The following is an 11006-nucleotide window of genomic DNA, read 5'->3' as shown; positions in this document are numbered from 1 at the left end:
GGCCATAAGTTTTGCAAATATCACCTGGAATGGCCAGCCTCGGGGAAGGGATGTGTTAATGTTTTCTTTCTTGTAGCCATCCATGGGTGGACAGGGTCCGGATGCTTCCCTGAACAAAGGCACTTTTGTTTAACATTCAGGCAGAGGGGCAGGGTTCCGGGAAGCAGGCCATTATGTATAGACAGTACCCTTTTAGTGAACAAAAGCAGCGGAAAGCAAAGGTTAAAGTAAAAGAAACAGATCCAAAATGTAGTCAAATTTGGCTCTTTCCTGTTACAATATCATTCAATATAAATTATTTAAAAATACCTACTAAGTTTAAAGCACTATTGGGAGTTAAGTAAAGAAACAAGAAAGGGAGAAGGATAAAAAAAAATTATTGTTTTTTATGTATTGACACTGTGGAGTATTTTCAAATACCTAAGTTCTGATCTTTAAGGAACTTTCAGTCTAGATACAAAGAGTCAATTGCAAATCTGGGATGTAAAGGAGATTATGCTAAGTGTGGGTTGCAGGTCAAAGAGTAGTGACATCATGGAGAAAGGACTTGGTGACTCTTAGCAGTGTGATGAGAAATGCCTTCAAGAACAAGGTGGCATGAACTGGGCCTAGGAGGGAGAGTAGACTTTGGAATGTGCAGAAATGGGTGCAAGGCAATCCATGCACAGAGAATATCCTACATAATTGCAGAGTTGTAGAGAAATGTTGAATATATTTAGAGAAGAGTGATTAGTCCCATTTGGCTATAGCTGAGTTTAATTGTTCATTGATCTCTAATTGCTTCATTAGACTGTTTCCTTCTAGCTACATTAAAAGCCTCCAGAAACATGGAATGCTACATCACTTTTTAACAATGTCCTGAAGAAGGTAGCACAGGCTAAGGCTATAGTAGTCACTCAATAAATGTGTATTTAATTAGTTCAATTTTATTAAGCACAAAGATTTCCTAATAAATGTTTTGCACTTTTATTCTTCAGATCTTTATATAAAGTCACTTGCTTATTTGATCTTTCACAGGGCTTGCTTGCTGAAGTTAGGAATCTTTTCGGTTCTACTTTCATAGAGTGTTTAAATAATCAGCTGAATGGGCAACAATTAAAATTTCATGCTTCAAATGAAGACGGATTTTTACATTGTACAATTCTCCAATACTCTAGTTTTTCAGACTTCTGATAGTTTATGGTTACAAAATGTGTCACATTTATTCTTCTTTGCTTAGTAAACCATTATCTAGTGCCTATTTTATGCTGAGTTCTGGCATAGAGATTGGAAGATCTGGGGAGAACCAATTTCCAGAGGACTAATGGCAGAGAACAATTCAGAATGTTGAATATGCATTCGCAATTTAAGAAGCACTAGGAAAAACCATTTATTACCTAAAATAGGTTTCTCAAAGTTTAGTTAGTCCTGTCCCATATACATACCTTCAAAATCAACTAGGAACCAACCACTATAATGCATGAGGCATAACTCCTTGATCTCAAGCAATTCACATCCTTGAAAAGATCAACAGTATAATGTAGGTATAATTCTCTCAATATAGATTTGGGACTGCTTTTACCAGGTTCAATTATACTTCTTATTATAAATAAGACCTGAAGCTTCTCATGACATTAAAAACCATAATGGTGTATATTAAAATGATTTTCTTCTCAAGGACAAAAGGTAAACTTTTATAACTCTTGATGTGTTTTAGTTGGGCTTAATGCACAAGAGGCAACCAGCGGCAACATTATTGGAATCAGCTGGGGTTCATTTCTATAGTTGGACTCCTGTGACAGTAATCTACAGCTTCCAAAATACATGCCTAATTTTGCCTGAAAAATTAACTGTTTTATTGTCAAACTTGTGTCAGATAGCAGATGACAAAGTCAGTCCATGATATGGGAAAAAAAAAAAACCCTGGCTCTTGGAACTGCATTTATGGTTTAGTGAAATGTATCTAACAAGACTTTTTATTTCAGCCACTAAAATTGGGTCCTTGCTGAATTAGTTTTCCTGCCTTTAAACTCTTACTCTAGATAAGATGATGGAGGAAGGGTGAGAGAAAATCAAAAACAAACTTAATAACACCATACCTTCGAAGTGGCTTGATTTATAATGAGTTTGTGGGAACATTCTGAACCTATTTCATGTTGAATTATGGCCCACCTTTACAAGTGGCTGCTAAAGAAAGAGTTCATGAACATACTCCTTGCACCACTTTAATCCTCTTCCTGCTCAGCCCCTAAAATTTAAAATGCAATACAAACAAAATGCGTCTATAAATTTATATAGTAACTACACAAACAAATGCAAACTCATTCTTAGTAACCATAAAATTACCTTCTGTTATCTATCACTTTGTGAATTATAGTTTCATTGGAAGAGCCAACAGCACAGAATAACACTGCTTCTCTTCCTACCCCTGTGTCACGGCTGCTCTCCTGGATGGAGCAGCAATGAATACTCTTGAGGATAAACAAATGATTAAAGGCCAAGATGAACTACTGTAAATAGGGATCACAATATCTGTTTTTGCTCTGAATATAATTAAAAAAAAAAAAATCAGTGTCGACTTTTTGGGCCCCTGGTTCGAATCATAATCTAATCAATGTTCTTTGGTTTCTCTGATTTCACATTCTTAAAATCTTCTTTAGAAAGAGTGAGTTTGTAAACAGGTACAAAGTAAACAGTACGATAGAGGTAAGTTTGAATGGATGTATTATTGTAATGTGTAAATTAGATACACATAACTACAGAATAAAACATCATGGGAATTTTAGCTACAAAGTCACAAGAATTTTAAAACCTTTTCTTACTTAATACTAGTTCAATATCCAAACAGGATCACTGGTTTGGTGCATATGAGCTTCACAAAGTTTCAGAAGCTTGGTATTGTATAATAATGTAGTTCAAGTGAAATAAAGATGAGGAAATATTTTTTTAATCTTTAATTCCTCATAAATATAAATAAATTAATTTTTCCATAAATTATGTTCTATGTAATATTTTCTTTTTAGATGAAGAAAATAAATCAGAGAGTAGAAACAGATTCCCAGTGTATTTTATGCATTAAAACTCTGATTACAAGGCTAAGCTATTCTGATTTTAGTTTTACTTTGTTAGTTTATTGCTGTTTGGTAATATCAATGAGTAGTCAGTGTGGTTGATGATCATTCTACTTATACTTTTAAGTTGAGAAATTTTCTTATGCAATATAAAATATTATAATGTTTCATTACACTTGCATGGTAGCACTTAACTAGATTCATTTCTTGATTACTTATTATTTAGTCAAACTGGTAGATCTAAATGAAGATACCTTGGGAATGCAATACAATTGCAGAAATTAAAATTTTAATACAAGCTTTGACAAATAAAGGCAAGGAAATTGCTCAGGAAGTAGATTAAAAGGGCAAAGAGAGGAAAGATATTAAATAAGAGATAAAATATATATAAAATCAATACAGGTGGGCCAACATCCAACTAATAGCACCATCAAAGATATAATAAAAGACAGTTTCCTTTAACAAAAGGCTCAATGCCCAGCATAATGTGTGGGGAAGAAAAAACTAGGCCCATAATTGTGAAGTTTTCATAACACCAAGGATAATGTAATGACTTCAAAAGTTTCCTAAAAGAAACAAATAGTTCATCGCTAAAGCCACAAAAAACAGATTAGCATCAACTGCACATCTGTATAATTATATGCTAGAAATTAATACAGCAATACCTTTGAAGATTTGAGAAATAATTATTTTAATCTAGAATTACATACCCAGCTTATTTCTTGATCAAACTTGAAGCTAGAAGAGATATGTTTTCGTATTTGGAAGGCATGCAGATTTACCTCCCTTTCTTTAGAAGCTACTGGGGGATAGACTCCAGGTATTTAAACCAAGGAAGAGGAAGACATAGAATCTAGGAGTGTGTTGAAGTGTTGACTCAAGATATCAGTGGTGCATTGGGCTTGGAGAGCGATGAGTCCAAGTGGGACCAGGACTGGGGAGGGGGTTCTGGGGAAAAAGGAGAGTCCCAGAGATTTAATAGTATCCTTGGGAATTTGGAACAATTTAAGGAAGCAATGAAGGCAGTCAATACAAGAAAAAAGGTGGCAAGTAGAAACTCCAGAATAAAACAAAACAACACAGAATCCAACAAAACAGTAAATCTGTACACAAAAGGAAATGCAATTATAGTACATTATTGGTTATACAACATATAATATTTGTATAGTCATAACAATATAACCATTGATATTCTGTACACAAAAAATGCTGAAGGGCATAATTATGCTTTACAGCACAGAACAGAAATTCCACTACTCTCATTAAAAGGGAAGCACATATGGCAGAATTTGAGAGCTGAAATAAGGAAAGGAAAGATACAGGTACAAAAAGGGAGTTGGTCATCCTTATTTTTCACTGGAGGGAGTTAAGAATTTGGTTTACTGATGAATCAAAAAGTAAAGGTATTTACACCTTATTTAAAGTTATAAATGTAACCAGTAGAAAGACTAGACAGTAGTGCTACAGGGGAAGGGATGTAAAGTGGTATTAAAGGGTTATTTAATTTAATCCATCTCTTATAGAAGAAATAAATATTCTTCATAAAATTTCACTCAATATGTATTTGCTGACTGAAGGAAAAAAGGAACTAAGAACAATGACTTGGGAGCAGAGTGCCTGGTCTACCAATGATGCTGGCCTGCCAGATTCCTACCTTCCACGGAGAGTTGACTGGCTATTCTGGACCATGTACCGCTGAAGCAGTATAAAAAAAAATGACTTAATAGACATCATGATAAAATATGAGAGAACAACATGTTGAATAAGGGAAATAAAAAATACGAGTAACAAAATAGAAGTATGTACACATTGCTGTGGGCTTACAAAGAGTGGAGGAACTGCACCTTGTGAGGAAGAATCATTAAAGTAGCCGACAGCTAGTGACATTTGAGTAGACTCTTTAAGCAAATCTATATAAATTAATTATAAAAATCATGGTGTGATTGGTGAGGGTGGAGTTTAGGGAGGATATTCCATGTGTAGGAAACAGCATGTGGAAATATGGCCTGGGGTGCTCATAATTAAAAGTGGCTATGAAGAGTAAACTACAGAAATGAAAATGCAAAGAGAAATGATTGTTCAACGCAAGTCAGGAGTGATAACAGGTCATGCTTTGAATGGCCTTACATTTTATAGTAACAAGCTTGCTGCTCTATTCAAAGCATAACGGGGAGTCACTGAAGGAGCCTAGGTGGAGGGGCAGCAGGATCAATCTTGTTGTAACGTCACACTCTGGCCGTAGTGTCAGCAACAGGTTGACTGGGGTCCATCATGGCATGGCAGCATTGTGGAAGTGATTTAAAGAGAATATTTTTAAATGTCCCCCAGATAACATTTGCATTCCTAAAGGAAAGTCTTCATGGAGGATTTGACAACAAACTTTGGAAATTCAGAGAGTGAGTGAATGAAAGAAATTTTGGAAGAGTGGGCAACAAGAAAGGATAAAGAGAGCAAGGCCTTCAAGATGGCAGAGGAGTAAGACATGGAGATGACCTTCCTCCCCACAAATACATGAAAACTACATCTACATGTGGAACAACTCCTGCAGAACACCTACTGAACGCTGGCAGAAGACCTCAGAGGTCCCAAAAGGCAAAAAACTCCTCCACATACCTGGGTAGGGCAAAAGAAAAAGTAAAAACAGAGACAAAAGAATAGGGATGGGACCTGCACCTTGGGGAGAGAGCTGTGAAGGAGGAAAAGTTTCCACACACTAGGAAGCCCCTTCATGGGTGGAGATGGGGGATGGGAAGGGGGGAAGCTTTGGAGCCATGGAGGAGAGCACAGCAACAGGGGTGAAGAGGGCAAAGTGGAGAGAGTTAGACAAAGAGGATCGTTGCTGACCAGCATTCACCAGCCCGAGAGGCTTGTCTGCTCACCCACCAGGGCAGGTGTGGGCTGGGAGCTGAGGCTCGGGCTTCGGAGGTCAGAACCCAGGGAGAAGACTGGGGTTGGCTGCATGAACACAGCCTGAAGGGGGCTAGTGTGTCACGGCTAGCTGTGAGAGAGTCCGGGAAAGAGTCTGGACCTGCCTAAGAGGCAAGAGACCATTGTTTCCGGGTCCGTGAGGAGAGGGGATTCAGAGCGCCGCCTAAACGAGCTCCAGATATGGGTGCAAGCCACAGCTATCAGCGCGGATACCAGAGAAGGGCATAAAATGCTAACGCAGCTGCGGCAGCCACCAGGAAACCTATGTGCAAGCACAGGTCACTAGCCACACTTCCCCTCATGGGAGCCTGGGCAGCCCTCCACTGCCAGGGTCCCATGATCCAGGGACAACTTCCCCAGGAGAACACACAGCGCGCCTCAGGCTGTTGCAATGTCACACTGGTCTCTGCCGCCGCAGGCTCGCCCTGCATTCCATACCCCTCCCTCCTCCTCCCCCTGGCCTGAGTGAGCCAGAGCCCCCTAATAAGCTGCTACTTTAACCCTGTCCTGTGTGGGCGGAGAACAGACAACCTCAGGTGACCTACACGCAGAGGCAAGCCAAATCTAAAGCTGAACCCCAGGAGCTGTGCAAACAAAGAAGAGAAAGGGAAATTTCTCCCAGGAGCCTCAGGAGCAGCAGATTAAATCTCCATAGTCAACTTGATGTACCTGCATCTGTGGAATACCTGAATAGACAATGAATCATCCCAAAATTGAGGCGGCGGACTTTGGGAGCAACTGTAGACTTAGGGATTGCTTTCTGCCTCTAATTTCTTTCTGGTTTTATGTTTACCTTAGTTTAGTATTTAGAGCTTATTATCATTGGTAGAATTGTTTGGTGATTTGGTTGCTCTCTTCCTTTTTTTTTAATATATATATTTTTTCCTTTTTCTCTTTGAGTGTGTATGTGTATGCTCCTTTGTGTGATTTTGTCTGTATAGCATTGCTTTTGCCATTTGCCCTAGGGTTCTGTCATTTTTTCTTTTTTTTTTTAGTATAGTTTTTAGCACTTGTTATCACTGGTAGATTTGTTTTTGGTTTGGTTGTCTCTTCTTTCTGTATGTCTTTATATTTTTTAAATTAATTTTTTATTTTTAATAATATTTTTCTATTTTAATAACTTTATTTTATTTATTTATTTTTTCTTTCTTTCTTTTTTTCTCCCTTTTCTTCTGAGCCGTGTGGCTGACAGGCTTTTGGTGCTCTGGCCAGGTGTCAGGCCTGAGCTTCTGAGGTGGGAGAGCCGAGTTCAGGACATTGGTCCACCAGAGACCTCCCAGCCCCAAGTAATATCAAATGGTGAAAGCTCTCCCAGAGATCTCCATCTCAAGGCTAAGACCCACCTCCACTCAATGACCAGCAGGCTACAGTGCTGGACACCGTATGCCAAACAACTAGCAAGACAGGAACACAACCCCACCCATTAGCAGAGAGGCTGCCTAAAATCATAATAAGGTCACCGACACCCCAAAACACACCACCAGACGTGGTCCTGCCCAACAGAAAGACAAGATCCAGCCTCATCCACCAGAACACAGGCACCAGTCCCCTCCACCAGGAAGCCCACACAACGCACTGAACCAACCTTACCCACTGGGAGCAGACACCAAAAACAAAGGGAACTACGATCTTGCAGCCTGAGAAAAGGAGACCCCAAACACAGTAAGCTAAACAAAAAGAAGACAGAGAAATACATAGCAGATGAAGGAACAAGGTGAAAACGTACCAGACCAAACAAATGAAGAGGAAATAGGCAGTCAACCTGAAAAAGAATTCAGAGTAATGATAGTAAAGATGATCCAGAATCTTGGAAATAGAATGGAGAAAATACCAGAAACATTTAACAAGGACCTAGAAGAACAAAGAGCAAATAAATGATGAAGAGCAACACAATAAATGAAATTTAAAATTCTCCAAAAGGAATCAATAACAGAATAACTGAAGTAGAAGAACAGATAAGGGACCAGGAAGATAAAATTGTGAAAATAACTACCGCAGAGCAGAATAAAGAAACAAGAATGAAAAGAATTGAGAACAATCTTAGAGATCTCTGGGGCAGCATTAAATGCACCAACATTCGAATTATAGAGGTCCCAGAAGAAGGAGATTAATAAAAGGGGACTGAGAAAATATTTGAAGAGATTACAGCTGAAAACTTCCCTAATATGGGTAAGAAAATAGTAAATCAAGTCCAGGAAAAGCAGAGAGCCCCATACAGGATAAATCCAAGGAAAACATGCCAAGACACATATAGATCAAACTATCAAAAATTAAATACAAAGAAAAAAATTTTAAAAGCAGCAAGGAAAAAGCAATAAATAATATACAAGGGAATCCCCACAAGGTTAACAGCTGATCTTTCAGCAGAAACTCTGCAAGCCAGAAGGGAGTGGCAGGACATATTTAAAGTGATGAAAGGGAAAAACCTACAACCAAGATTACTCTACCCAGCAAGGATCTCATTCAGATTCGATAGAGAAATTAAAACCTTTACAGACAAGCAAAAGCTAAGAGAATTCAGTGCCACCGAACCAGCTTTACAACAACTGCTAAAGGAACTTCTCTAAGCAGGAAACACAAGAGAAGGGAAAGACCTACAATTACAAACCCAAAACAATTAAGAAAAGGGTAATAGGAACATACATATTGATAATTACCTTAAATGTAAATGGATTAAAGGCTCCAACCAAAAGACACAGACTGGCTGAAAGGATACAAAAACAGACCTGTGTATATGCATTCTACAAGAGACCCACTTCAGACCTAGGGACACATACAGACTGAAAGTGAGGGGATGGAAAAAGATATTCCATGTAAATGAAAATCAAAAGAAAGCTGCAGTTGCAATTCTCATATTAGACAAAAATGGACTTTAAAATAAAGACTATTACAAAAGACAAAGAAGGACACTACATAATGATCAAGGCATCAATCCAAGAAGATATAACAATTGTAAATATTTATGCACCCAACATAGGAGCAGCTCAATACATAAGGGAAATACTAACAGGCATAAAAGGGGAAATCAACAGTAACACAATCATAGTAGGGGACATTAACACCCCACTTTCGCCAATGGACAGATCATCCAAAATGAAAATAAATAAGGAAACACAAAGTTTAAATTATACATTAAACAAGATGGACTTAATTGATATTTATAGGACATTCCATCCAAAAACAACAGAATACACTTTCTTCTCAAGTGCTCATGGAACATTCTCCAGGATAGATCATATCTTGGGTCACAAATCAAGCTTTGGTAAATTTAAGAAAATTGAAATTATATCAAGTATCTTTTCCACAACGCTATGAGACTAGATATCAATTACAGGAAAAAATCGGCAAAAAATACAAACACATGGAGGCTAAACAATACACTACTAAATAACCAAGAGATCACTAAGAAATCAAAGGGGAAATCAAAAAATACTTAGAAACAAATGACAATGAAAACACGACGACCCAAATCCTATGAGATGCAGCAAAAGCAGTTCTAAGAGGGAAGTTTAAAGCAATACAATCCTACCTCAAGGAACAAGAAACTGTGGCATGTGGGAGCCTCCCGGACCGGGGCACGAACCCGTGTCCCCTGCATCGGCAGGCGGACTCTCAACCACCGCGCCACCAGGGAAGCCCTACTTTTAAATATTTAATAATATTTTTCTATTTTAATAACTTTATTTTATTTATTTATTTTTTCTTTCTTTCTTTTTTTCTCCCTTTTCTTCTGAGCCGTGTGGCTGACAGGCTTTTGGTGCTCTGGCCAGGTGTCAGGCCTGAGCTTCTGAGGTGGGAGAGCCGAGTTCAGGACATTGGTCCACCAGAGACCTCCCAGCCCCAAGTAATATCAAATGGTGAAAGCTCTCCCAGAGATCTCCATCTCAAGGCTAAGACCCACCTCCACTCAATGACCAGCAGGCTACAGTGCTGGACACCGTATGCCAAACAACTAGCAAGACAGGAACACAACCCCACCCATTAGCAGAGAGGCTGCCTAAAATCATAATAAGTTCACAGACACCCCAAAACACACCACTGGACGTGGTCCTGCCCAACAGAAAGACAAGATCCAGCCTCATCCACCAGAACACAGGCACCAGTCCCCTCCACCAGGAAGCCCACACAACGCACTGAACCAACCTTACCCACTGGGAGCAGACACCAAAAACAAAGGGAACTACGATCTTGCAGCCTGAGAAAAGGAGACCCCAAACACAGTAAGCTAAACAAAAAGAAGACAGAGAAATACATAGCAGATGAAGGAACAAGGTGAAAACGTACCAGACCAAACAAATGAAGAGGAAATAGGCAGTCAACCTGAAAAAGAATTCAGAGTAATGATAGTAAAGATGATCCAGAATCTTGGAAATAGAATGGAGAAAATACCAGAAACATTTAACAAGGACCTAGAAGAACAAAGAGCAAATAAATGATGAAGAGCAACACAATAAATGAAATTTAAAATTCTCCAAAAGGAATCAATAACAGAATAACTGAAGTAGAAGAACAGATAAGGGACCAGGAAGATAAAATTGTGAAAATAACTACCGCAGAGCAGAATAAAGAAACAAGAATGAAAAGAATTGAGAACAATCTTAGAGATCTCTGGGGCAGCATTAAATGCACCAACATTCGAATTATAGAGGTCCCAGAAGAAGGAGATTAATAAAAGGGGACTGAGAAAATATTTGAAGAGATTACAGCTGAAAACTTCCCTAATATGGGTAAGAAAATAGTAAATCAAGTCCAGGAAAAGCAGAGAGCCCCATACAGGATAAATCCAAGGAAAACATGCCAAGACACATATAGATCAAACTATCAAAAATTAAATACAAAGAAAAAAATTTTAAAAGCAGCAAGGAAAAAGCAATAAATAATATACAAGGGAATCCCCACAAGGTTAACAGCTGATCTTTCAGCAGAAACTCTGCAAGCCAGAAGGGAGTGGCAGGACATATTTAAAGTGATGAAAGGGAAAAACCTACAACCAAGATTACTCTACCCAGCAAGGATCTCATTCAGATT

The sequence above is a fragment of the Physeter macrocephalus genome, chromosome 13 (genome assembly GCF_002837175.3).
Source record: "Physeter macrocephalus isolate SW-GA chromosome 13, ASM283717v5, whole genome shotgun sequence".
In the NCBI taxonomy this organism is placed as follows: domain Eukaryota; kingdom Metazoa; phylum Chordata; class Mammalia; order Artiodactyla; family Physeteridae; genus Physeter; species Physeter macrocephalus.
The sequence above is the reverse complement of the archived record's forward strand: the minus strand, read 5'-3'. Positions refer to the sequence as shown.